The sequence below is a fragment of the Rana temporaria genome, chromosome 1, assembly GCF_905171775.1.
Source record: "Rana temporaria chromosome 1, aRanTem1.1, whole genome shotgun sequence".
Lineage (NCBI taxonomy): Eukaryota > Metazoa > Chordata > Amphibia > Anura > Ranidae > Rana > Rana temporaria.
In genome coordinates this window covers 286157944-286171288 of record NC_053489.1, presented here as the reverse complement: position 1 = coordinate 286171288, position 13345 = coordinate 286157944, and the positions used below count along the sequence as shown (strand labels likewise).

General features: G+C 37.9%; 1 protein-coding gene across 2 annotated transcripts in view; it reads right to left on the bottom strand.

Moving 5' to 3' along the window:
• TRPM3 (transient receptor potential cation channel subfamily M member 3) overlaps positions 1–13345 on the bottom strand; it is a 247270-nt gene that overhangs the window by 95856 nt on the left and 138069 nt on the right. The gene's annotated exons all lie outside the window — the stretch shown is intronic.

Sequence of the window (13345 nt, the reverse complement as noted above, 5' to 3'; positions counted from 1 at the left end):
CAATGGAGGAACACGCACACAAAACAGGAGGTAACAATGTTTATCAGAATACATACAAACAATCATTAAAGTAAACTAAATTATTAATGGATTGAAATGTATGGAAACAAATGATAAGATATTAGGCTATGCAATTCACCTTAAAATAGATCCAACCGAAACCTGGATATTCTCGCTTGGAAAGAAGACATAAATGAAATAAGAAGATGCAGCATTCGATGAACATCACAGATGATAGAAAATGTTAATCCGGAACATCTAGCACGCAGATTCCCTTGAAAGGCTAGCATGTTTCTAGATATTGTTAAAGGTGTGGGAAGGGCTTGATATACCATAAAAAAAAAAAAAAAAATCAAACTATCAGGAGTTCTTCGACATTGCATGTCTATATGTGGTTTTATTTGATTATTAATGGGTTTACTAAAGTAAAAAAGCTTTTTTTTTTTCAATATAGTGAAATTTACAGTGGTACTAAACCCAGGAGACTGTATTCACTATATATAGTCTCCCACAGTCCACGGAACATGGAAATGCAATTATTTTAGTAAATATAAACTGCAAAATACCTTTTCTCATCAGCAGTATATAGCAGTCTTATGGCTTCTATCAATGACTGGTTAAAACTTTTAGGAATAGTTTTCATTCCCCCTGATTGTTCTATTAGGATGCAGGACCCCTGACCCTCTGTCTGGACAGTGCTGATTGGTCCTGTGCCAATCACATGCACCCTCCCAATAAAAAATAAAAATCTCTAGCAATACACACCAAACTGAGCATGTGCAGAGTACCCCCAAGGCTCTGTACTTTTAGGAGATGGATTGGGGACTGTGTAAGAAGGGGAGGATCAGAGAACACAGGATCAAACAGCCTTTTACACAATGTGGAGGATTAACCCCTTAGGTTTCACAGTGAGTATAACAAGCATGCTTTACTGCATATACACACTGGTTTTACTGTTGCAGGATTAGTAACACTTTAAAATTGTTTTATTTATAATTACATGGCTCATAAAACATGGTGCTATTTATGCACAAAATTAGGCTCTGGGTCAGTTATATATTCAATGTATAACCCTTTCCTACTTTATAAAACTTTTACTGTCTGCAACTTATTTTTAAAATAATGTTTGCATTATTGTATTGTCACTAAATTTAATAAACAGATTATTTTGTTAGAAAATGAATTACCAAAAATAATGAGAATACATTTTTACAAAAACTCTTTTGTACAGTATATGCATACAGGTGCCTGAGCCTGTGGGATGCAATCCCCAGAGTATCTCCTCCATCCAGAAAAGCCAAGTGCTGTGCACAGCTGCCTATCGAACAGGATGGTTGTGTGGAGCTATACTCGGGTATATACCAGTGTTAGTATAAACATTTTTGTACAGTGTACAAGACTATGCAAAAAATAGAACATTTCACACCTTTCCTTTCGGGAAAATACACTGGAATATACATTGCATGGGCTCAAAATCATTCTTTTGATTACTTTACCCAGTAATGCATGTATTTACAGTATGTTAATTCTAACATAGTGAATGCTTGGTATTTTGACATGTATTCTATTTAACTATTTTCTTTATATTTAACTATCAATAATTATTTTACTTAATTAGGGGCTTCTATAAAGTAAATCCATAAGTTGGAAATGCCTTATACGTTAACTGAATTGATCATAATTTTACTGGAGTAGAAACAAATAAATACTTTTTTTTTTGCAACCCACAGTTTTTCACTCAACTATGTATCTACTTTGCTTCCAAATAACTTTTCTTTCATCAGGTGCAAGTTGCCTCTTAACAGCCATTTTACTGATTCATTGGAAAAGTCCCTATTTTTCTTCACGTGTTAAAAAAGGATGTATCAGCTGTCTCACGTGTCAACTGGTAATGGTTAGCAATGAACAACTTGCACCTGTACCAAGAGACAGTTTTGCTAGGAGCAAAATTAATTTCTAGTCAGAAAGGGAAATCCCTATATCTTGGTTTGTACAGCCCCCATGTACATACAAAGTAGGAATAAGCACAAGATCTGTGTTCTACAAACACTTAACTTAAGCTTACCTGTCCACTATGAATCTCCATTCAAGCTCTTCCAACCATTTCCTGTGCAGAAATGACTACTGCCAACTGCTTAAAAGTAATTTTTGTCTTTTTACCACATATAGCACATATATAGTGCACTTGTGCTATATGTTCTAACAACACAATATCAAAACCACTTGCACAACTGTGAAGGAAGTTCACAGTTCTTATATAGAAAACATCCACACACAGAGACTGAAACAAAGCTGGGCTGAACACAGCATGAGCCATTTTAACACTTGGAATGGGCAAGGATAATACATATTGTTAGATATGCATTACAACATATCTGCAATATATGGACCACCTTTCACAGACAGAACACAAAAACTCAAAGAGTCATGGAAATTTTGCACACCTAAACTGCAGCCTTCGACTTAAATTTCATAATTCAACAATGAACTGTTAAGGCCTTTAAAGACATAAATTAAGTCAATGAATAAGTGGCCAGACAAAATTAAATATATTGTATGGGACTAAGAAGATTTAAATAGGCTACAAAATATGCCATGTGCAAAAAAACTTTTCCGATTTTCCTAAAATTTGGAAACATTTGCTAAACTGTACAGTACATAGATGGGTTTTCTTTGTCACACATATAGGGTAGCTTATTCACTTCAGTGGACTCCCCTATGCGTAACAAAGCTGGCAAGGTAGCTCATACAACTTTTTGAGCATCAAGCTTTGCACATTCATGCATTTTGCAGCGTTTGATATGTATTTTTTTGTGCAAAGTACACATGTCTTTTTTACTGCATTTGATGTGCCACTAACAATGAATAGCATTGCAAACGTGGCATGCTTTTTTTGTGTATTTTGTAAACGAGCATGAATTCATGCAGGTTTAAGCTTTTAGCGCCATTCTCAGCTTATTTCACAGTTTTAGTATTTTTTTGGTTAAAAAACAAGTTGGAATACTCTCTAAAGCATCTACTGGTACCCTAAAAAACAGCAATAGAACCTCTGTATATTACCATGAGCAATTAGTGCTGACATTAAAGGTCTGACTTACCAAGACTAAAAAACTGATGCACATACATTATGCCCTGTACACACAACCGGTTTTCCTGACATGCCAAAACCCAAAGTTTTTCCCGACATGATTCCTCTCAAGCCTGCCTTGCATACACACGTTTAGTCAAAAAAACGGTCGACCAACATGTACAACGGCACTATAAAGGGGACGTTCCATTCAAATGAATCCACCCTTCGGGCTGCTTTTGCTGATCCTCGTGTTAGAAAAAAGTTTGGTGAGAGACGATTCACGCTTTTCAGTCCGTTACAGCGTGAGGAATGTGCTATCTCCATTACAAACACTAGTTTTACCAGAACAAGCGCTCCTGTCTCATACTTGATTCTGAGCATGCATTTTTTTCCCCTCGGAAAAACATACACAAGAGCAGTTTTTGCGACGAGAAAAAGACTGACGGGAAACACGACTGGAAAAAATAGAGCAGGTTCTAATTTTTTTGCGGGCTGTTTTCTCGTCAGGAAAACTACTATGGAGCATACACACGACCAGTTTTACCGACCAATCTAAAAAATTGCAGTTTTCTCACTGGGAAAACCGATCATTTGTACGAGGCATTAGCCTTATGCCACCTACACACAGTCGGAATTTCTGACAACAAATGTTCAAGCTTTTGGTCGGATATTCCGACTGTGTGTATGCTCCACCAGACATTTGCTGTCGTTAAAGGGCCAAAAACAAATGTTTGAGAGCTGGTTCTCAATTTTTCCGACAACAAAAGTTCTTGTCGGAAATTCCAATGGTATGTATGCAATTCCGACGCACAAAAATCATACACATGAACTTCATTTTTCTTGGCTCGTCGTAATGTTGTAAGTGACCGCGTTCTTGACGTTCGGAATTTCCACGGTTTTGTTGTTGGAATGTCCGATTGTGTGTACGCGGCATTACAGTATTTACTCTGCACCCACATTGCATGGGCACAAACGCACAGGCTATAGCATTCATATGATATACTATAGTGTGCAGTGGTGTAGCTAGCACATCTGGCACCCAGGGCTGGTAATTGTTTTGCACAAAGACCCCCCCACAAAGAAAAATGGATGCAGTAATTTAGTACTCGATAACAAAACTGTGGGTGTAGTCAGATGGGATCAACAGTGGGATAGTCTTAAAGGTACATATGCTTAATGACTGTACCGCAAGTATGTACAAACCTCAATACAATCATTAAAAAAAAAATGTTCTATTACATATTCTTTTCTACACATAGCCAACAAAGAATGTGTTGTACTTAGAATGCGGTAGTCAGGAGTATGAAATGTAAAACACAGTGAGGGGAACGATCAAAACTGGCGCAGTCAGAATCTGGAGCAGCTGTGCATGGCAACCAATCGTCTTCAATCTTCAGCCTGTTCAGTTAAGCTTTTAAAATTAAAGCTATGAGCTTATTGGTTGCAATGCAGAGCTGCTCCAGATTTTGACTGCTCTAGTGTTGATAAATTCCAGTAAGGGCTTATTCAGACAGATGCTAAGACGCGTTATCTATGCAGAGCCACTTTTTGCTGCATCTGCATCCACCTCAAATTTTCACCCATAGAAGTGGGTGCACAGTGGGTCCAAATGCAGACATTGTGCATTTAGATACTCCCTGCCTGAGTGTCAAATTTTGTCCATACAGCTGCTGCATCCAAATTTACTTTGATTGGACTGCTTGTAGTAGACATCCCGGGTATGATAAAGTTTGAAACATAAAATCATAAATTATAATATAATAAATAACTATAAATTATTATAACAAATAATAATCTTATTATAATACAAATTATTCAATAATGTAATCAAATCAAAAACACTGAAACTTGCTCAGTTGCGAAATTGTCACTGTCATTACTTTCAGTGTTTGATGACTAATTTCCCAACAAATCGATATCGCTCAATTCTGCAAGTGATTCTAATTTATTATCGCTGTTTTCTAGCTGGTCTAAAACCACTTTTAACATAAACTGACACTTTTTGGTTGCTATGGACAATCTCCAGTTTCCAGGCAGAAAAACTGTTTTTATAATATAAAACTGTATGCAGGGCACTGGACAGACCACTAGGGACAAAGAGGAGGTGTAATTATTTGATACAGTATACTGTATGTATACTGTGTTTTTCACTTTTAGAATTTGGCGCCAAACTCTGTCCCTGTGCGTCGCAACACTCGGGAACGGAGCTCGGCACTCGGCACTGTGAATCTAGTGAGGAGACAACTTGCAGACACAGCAGGGAGACATCGCAGGATCCAGGGGACAAGGTAAGTAACTATGCCTGGAACCTGCAATGCGATACTGAGTCTGGCTCAGGGTTACTGCTTATGGTAGTGAAAATTTCCCCCCCCGAGCCAGACTCAGGAATACCGCTCAGCAGGTTAAGAGTTGTGAAGAGACAGCGCGGAGGAAGAAGCTGTCGTTAGCAGCAAATCCGACTCGAGAACCCAGGAGAGTCGTCTGTGTTCTTAAAACAGTGTAGAGAAATCCGCACTAGGTAAGTAAGACTCAGAAAGCAGCTTGCTAAAAAATTGTGATACCAATTATCATAATATATGTGTCAAAGCAGCGCTATAGATCTAACAAATAATGTGCAAATAATGTGCAAACATTTTCTGTGTTTTTTGCACATTATTTGCACATTATTTGTTAGCTCTATGGGGCTGCTTTGACACATATATTATGATAATTGGTATCATGACCACCTAGGCTCCAGTGGTCATGAAGTCTAGGTATTTTGATAAATTAAAGGTGGGTAACATGAGGTCCCACATGTGGTATGTCTGGCTAATTATGTCAATGGGGATGGAGGGAGCCTCACAGAGAGCAGGTGGGGTCTACATAAGGATGCAGAGGTCTAAAAGAGTCATGTAACCTTCCAGTTAAACCCACAAATTGGACAAAGAGTGGTAAACCCAATCAAAGATTCATGTGAACACTGCTGCTATGTGGTAAAAAGAAGCATCTGGTACTCTTTCCCTGCATTGATACTTTGGGAGGGAAAGTATCACAAACCGAATTCTGGGACCAGCTGAATTCCAGATACATTTATAGAACATGCAGTGAAATTTTTGAAAATATGAGGCAGGGAGATGAACAGGGATCATTTGGAACCAGTATAGAAAGCAAGGGAAGACATCCATCTTAAGGGTATTGATTCTGCCGAGCCACAAATGTCTCTTGGAGCTGTAAGAAGCCAAATTCACCTGAGTCTTGTGAAACAATGGGAGAATGTTTAAAAATAACAATTGGGACACCTCAGTCAGTATCCAGATCCCTAGGTAATGTATAGAGGAGGAACAGGTCTTGAGAGGAAAGGTTGTCGAAAGTTGCTTTATATCCGCTTGCGATAGGGAAATGTTGAGAAGTTCTAAGTTTGTGTAATTAACATTGAAAATACTAACTTTACTGAATCTCTGAAATTCCAGAAATATGAAGTGAAGAGAGGAATGTGGTAATGTTACAAATAGGAGCAAATACTCTGCAAATACTGTAAGGTCAGTTTTGCATAAAGAGGGCGCACCGAATCATTCGTAATGTGTGGGTTCTATCGCAATGCGATTGTCAGGTGTTCCATCATGAGAATTTATAATAGGGGAGATAGAGGGCACCTTTAGCGTGTTCCATTATAGATAGAAATTGCAGGAGACAGGGATCTGTTCATCCTGAGCCTGGCCAAAGATGATGAGTAGAGACACGATCCTCAAAATCATGTGGGGGCCTAAACTGATTTGCTGAATAGAAAATCTTAGGAACATACAACTGATGCGGTTGAATGCCTTTTTGGCATCAACCGCTAAAAGGCAGAAAGGGATATCTTGAGTGCGGGGGTAATCTGTCAGTAGGAGGGTTTTCAGTGTGTTGTATTCAATTGCTAATGCCTTTGCAAAACAATTTCAATCAACCCCAATTAAGGGTATAGGTCAGTAATTCATGTAAAGGGAGGGGTCCTTATCTTGCTTCGGGTTAAGGAAGATGTGTGTCTAGAATATTGACCTCATATTACCTTAAAGGTCATATCAGTAAGGTGAGCAGTTTGGAGTGTCACTGGGCGAAGATATTTGCAGTACCCAGTATGCGATTTGGAGAGAAGAGCATTACAGTATTCACTTGGAATGGGACTTGATCACTTTTAAATTGTGGCTTATTTTTTTTTATGCACGTTGTTAGTTATTACAGCACTTTATCAATATAGTATTAATATTTTTTTATTACATTTTATTTAAGTATTTATGTATTGATTTTATGATGTACTGAAATGAATACAAGCACACTTAGTGCTTGATGTGGAGTATTAGATTTGATTCGGAAATGTGCACTTTATATTTACAGCATAAGTTATGTAGATATTGAGTGATCATTTGGACAAGGTTTGAAGTGGGTAATGCTGCACTGTGGAGCAATTGATTATCAAGTATAGCATAGAAATTTCTTTCAGTTCTTCTTCATCCCTTTAGTAGTTTATGGCATTTGTGTGTACAGAATAGCAAAGACTGCGGGGTGGTGAATTCTAGTTTTTGTAATAAGGTTTTTTACGAAAAATATCATATGTCTCTAATCTACTGCAGATGTACTATTTCCCATGTAAAATATCTTACCATGTTACAAATTACAAATATTTCTGATATTTGCTGTATATTCACATCTTGAAAACAATGCACACATTGTATTTTCCCTCTGTGGGAAAAGTAACAATCGTGGGATTACAATGGTCTGCTGAAGTTAGTACTGTAGATACATTTCATTGTTTTCACAGTCGGCTTTATCCAAGAAAGTTTTAATAGCATTCTCAGATGAATAGTTTCTGAAAATTATCAGAGCAGATACCGTATATTCAAAATGACAGTGGCAAAGTCAGGAAAAATTTACAATTTTTTAAAAAATTTTTTACAATGTAGTTGTGAATTTCCATATTATAAGACCTTTGTAGTTCCTTACTTTAAAGTTGAACTTTAAACTGAGTGACCTAAAGTAGAATTCCAACTTAACACTAACTATGCTTAAAAATGTTCCCTCCATGTCCTGCTATCTATCCTGCTATCTATCCTTGCTAATGGGTAGGAGGGGGTGGGGGACATTTTTAAGCACAGTTATGCCTAGTACATACTATAAAACAATTGGCTGAACAGTCGTTCAATTTTTTTAGCATGCTATTGTACTGTGTACTAACAATTCGAACATTGAACGGCCATTCCGAATGCGGCTATTCTTGTCTGATTTTCTTAAAGCATGTACTAGGCATTAGTGTTATGCAATAATTCTACTTTAACTTGCATGCAAATACTGTTTTACTGAAAGTTCATATTCAAGTAAACTTAAAGAGTAAAGCCCCATACACACTATCAGTTTTCCTGATGGTTTTCTCTTCAGGTTTACCAAAACCATCAAATATGAGGTCAAACCTCAAGAGTTTCAATTTGTATGCAATCAGGCAGGCCCTTGCACTACATGGTTTTGGTAAACCTGATGAGAAAACTGACAGGAAATCTGATAGTGTGTATGGGGCTTAACATTCCCCTCTAGGTGGTCTATGTACATTGCAAGGATTTTTACAGACTTTGTTGCAGATTCCTACCTTTTGTTATTCTGAAGAAATCCCTGTGTGTTTGTCTGTGTCCATGTTGGAAAATGTATCTAATGGGAGTGGTTTCGTAATTATCAATCAGCAGCTGCACTAGGGGGGCTCTTATAAGAAAAGCTGCTTGGCCTGCATCCCTTTAGACATGATTTCCTATTAGGAGTATCTCACCAAAAACATTTTTTGTTACAGGGGATGCTGGAAATCTGACTTGTATCTTAGGGCAGATATCTGGTAAAATCAGTGAGCCAATCAAACAAGCCGGAAATGATGCCTCTGGAGCCGTTCTGTACATATTCTGTGTACAGAACACCTCCAAGGTGTCATAATGCATTGCATTTTACAGAAAATTACAGAGCTGCAGATTGAAAAGGAAAGGTCATTTTAATAACATTCAATTACAATATGACTTGTGTCGCAATTGTATATACTATATTATTTTTTCTTTATTTGCAATGTTTTACCCCCACGAAAGTGGAGTTACCCTATAAAAACACCTTGACCTTTTTATTTATAAATAAAAAAGTATGCCACTATACTATTGACACATTTCTTTTTATTTAAATGTATTTATAATGTACAGTACATTTCTCTATATGTATATTTTTAAAAATGTATGTAAAGCTAATTTTTGTCTAGTTTTAGAGTGGGAAAAAGTTGGAATTTTTCCTAGCCATCTAAGGCTCTGTTAGAGAGATGTGTGTCCTGCTGAGTTTCCCCAAAAAGTAAGACAAGGAAAACTTGCAAGAGGTACACAGAAATAAACTGTAACAGGGGTTCTAGCCTTCACGTAGGCTACTAAAAACAATGTTTTATTTCTGTCTGTGTTGCTGTTAGATAGTTCCCTCTCATTACCTGTCTGGTAAAACAGTGCCAGCAGAACTGGAAGTGAAGCCTCGTACACACGACCGAGAAACTCGTCGTAAAAGAAACATCTTTTTCCTCGACGAGTTCCTTGTCAGGCTTGTCGAGAATCTTGTCAAGCTTTCTTTGCGTACACACTGTCAAGACAAAATCTCGTCGTTCTCAAACGCGGTGACGTACAACGGCACTATAAAGGGGAAGTTCGATTCCACTGGCACAACCCTTGGGGCTGCTTTTGCTAATCTCATGTTACTGCGTGTTAAGTAAAAGTTTGGTAAGAGACGATTCGCGCTTTTCAGTCTGTTACAGCGTGACAAATGTGCTATCTCCATTAAGAACGCTACTTTTACCGAAGGTGCGCTCCCGTCTCATACTTTATTCTGAGCATGCGTGGGTTTCTAAGCAAACACACAAACGTTTTTTTCATTGTAAACCAACCCGACGAGAAACACGATGAGGAAAATGAGACTCCCGACGAGAAAAAAGAGAACTTGTTCTCTTTTTTTCTCGTCGAGAACCACAACAGTTTTCTCGACGAAAAACATACACACGACTGTTTTCCTCGGCAAAAAAGCTCTGCCACCAATTTTCTTGATGGATTTTGTCGAGAAAAACGGTCGTGTGTACGAGGCCTGAGGATAAATCTTTCCAACAGAGCTCAGGATAGCAGTGGAAGTTTTGGAAAACTACAGTAGAAAAAAAGTTTTTGGCATTGCATACACTTTATTTATTTAGATGATCGAACATTCCTACAACAAAACGTATGTTGGCTTAAATTTGTCCTGCATACACACAGTGGCACAAATGTTGTCGGAAATTCTGAATGCTAAGAACGTGGTCACATACAACACGTACGACAGCACTATTAAAGGGAAGTTCAATACCAGTCGTGTTAGTAGAAGTTTGGGGAGAGACGATTCGCTCTTTTCAGCCTTGTGCTATCTCCATTACGAATGCTAGTTTTACCAGACCTAGTGCTTCTGTCTCGTACTTGATTCAGAGCATGTGAGGAATTTTGTGCATCGGAATTGTCCACACACAATCGGAATTTACGATGCCGGATTGTCCGATGGAGCCTACACACGGTCAGAATTTCCAACAAGCTCCCATCGAACATCTGTTGTCGGAAATTCTGAGCGTGTGTACGTGGCATAAGACCGGTAGGCCAGTATAATAGCTCACTTTCTTCCATTTCTTGGTAAGTAAACTGCTAAAACCAAAAATGTGCTCAAAACCTTTATTTTATGAGTATTATGCTCCCATATGATAATTACTCATGAGATATTACCATTAGCGTGTAGTATGCTGTATTGTACTGAAGCTTGATGGCTTAGGCCCTTTAAGAAACACGTTCTAGGTGTTTGCAAGTTCATTTGGAAATTATACAAGCCTAGTCTTTTGTTTTGTTTCAGTCTGCAAGTTGCAGATTAAACCACCAGATGGTGCTCACTAGCTATTCTTTTGTTGAGTTTGTCTTTATTCTGTGCTGTTCTATCCTTAAGAACATTGCTCACTATTGTATGAGATGTGTGACCATTTGAAACATGTTAAACCACACAGAAATCAAACTACTTTATTTCCACTATAAAAGCACAGATTGAGGGTGGGTTTAAGTATTTTCTTTTTTTTTAAAGTTATATCCACATCTTTTTATCTTTCTTTTAAACGGGTGCAAATAAATTAATGACAATACACATATTATGTATGTGTTTTTCTTGTTTGTATGTTAAAACAGTAAACATAAAAAAAGTGTTTTTTTAACCCCCCTGGCGGTATGATTATGTCAGATTTTTGATGCTCAAAACGGTACAATGTTTTGCATGGAAATTTGGCATTTCATATTGTAGGCCTGTCATTTTTAGGAATAAATCACTTAAATCTGTCCAAACAAGAGTCTAGTAGACATCTCAGGTATGATAAAGTTTAAACATGAAATCATAATTTATAATACAATAAATAACTATGATTTAAAAAAATAATAATATAATAATAATAACATTTATTCAATAATGTAATCAAATCAAAAACACTGAAATTTGCATAGTTGCAGAATTGTCGATGTCGTCACTTTCAGTGTTTGATGACGAAATTCCCCACTAATCACTATCGCTCAATTCTGCAAGTGATTCTAATTTATTATCGCTGTTTTCTTGCTGGTCTAAAACCGCTTTTGACACAAAGAGAAACTTTTTGGTTGCTATGAACAATCTTAAATTTCTAGGCACAAAGAACAGTATATATAATATAAAACTGCATGCAGGGCACTGGACAAAGCATTAGGGACATAGGGGAGGTGAAATAATTTGATACAGTAATGTAATTTGTAAGATTAAAGTGTACTGTATATGTTTTGTGTTTTTTTACTTTTTGAATATGGCGCCGGGCTCCGTCCCCATGCGTCACACACTCGCATGGAACGGAGCCCGGCACTGTGATAGATGGAGCAGAAGACACAGCTCGCACACATAGCGGAAAGACATTGCAGGATCCTGGGGACAAGGTAAGTAACTTTGCCTGGATCATGCGATGCAATCCCGAGTGTGGCTTGGGGTTGCCGATTTTGGAAATGAAAATTCACCCTGAGCCTCACTCTGGATTACCGCCAAGGAGGTTAATAAAAAGAAGGGGGAAAATTTGTTATTTTCCAGTTTCTTTTGAACAGAGTGGGGCAAAACTTAAAATCTGTTGAGGGTTTATTGGTATTTGTCAGAGTTTTATCATTTCTTCCTGTTTTGTTCTATCAACAGGATGAAACAGGTTTAAAAGCTTTGGCAGCAGTTTTGCATTTGTCCTCATAATGGAGATGTCCCCATATTACTTGAAGACAGCTGTCACAGAGACAGGTAATGAAGCAATATCTTCCTAACAGGGAAAGGGATGAAGTTTGAGTTTGTTGTGACGCAGGGTTTTCAGCAAACATTACATGTTCATGGATCACAAAACAGGTGACCCAAATGGCTAGACTTGTGAACCTCTGGCTGCTACTGCAATTAGAAGGGATTCATTTTGTGGCCGTATTAATGCATACATTAATAAAAATGTCCTTTTGTGTGGACTCCAAGGGTCTCTAGCTTCAAGTACACTGTCAAACACACAGCCTTTTGGATGCAAGGATGCTAGCTGTCCTAAACAAAGGGCCAAGAGGTCCTGGGTGATGCTGTTGGTCAAAAATAACACCACCCAGGATCTCCTGTCTCTGTTTACATTTGGATGTTGGGTTGGGAAATGTAATTCACAGAAAGAATCTATTGGGAGTGTAACATCTCCAGTGATTGTCTTGTTTTGCTTCAGAGGGTTGATGAGCATCATTCATCATGACTGATGTGGATTCATATTGGTAGATAATGTCCTTGACAATAGATTTACAGAAATACTTTGTCCAATGTGTTGTGTGTTTATTTACTTGTTTTTTGTCAATAAGTAACCACGTATTCATTCATGTAGAAGGGATTTTATATCTGGTGTCTCTCTCATTTGAAAGGGGGCTCCCTGATTCCAATAAATACCCCCACAAACCTCCATTTACACCAGGTCAGGGATGTGGGGAAGAGGCCCTTGTACCCGTCAACATTGGGACAATGTTCTTTTCCATGGAGGAGAAGATGTGGAGGGGGACCCTGGCGAGGTACCCTCTCAATGTTAAGAACATTGGCCTGGGTGCTTTTTGTCTGCCTCCCTTTCCTTTGCCAGCCAGGCTGCATGCTCTGATAAGGGACTGAAATCAATGTCTAGATAGGACACTGCACTTTTTATTTTTGTTACTTTATTTGTGCCTCCCTTTAAGGGTTTACCAAAAACTGCCTATGCAGATA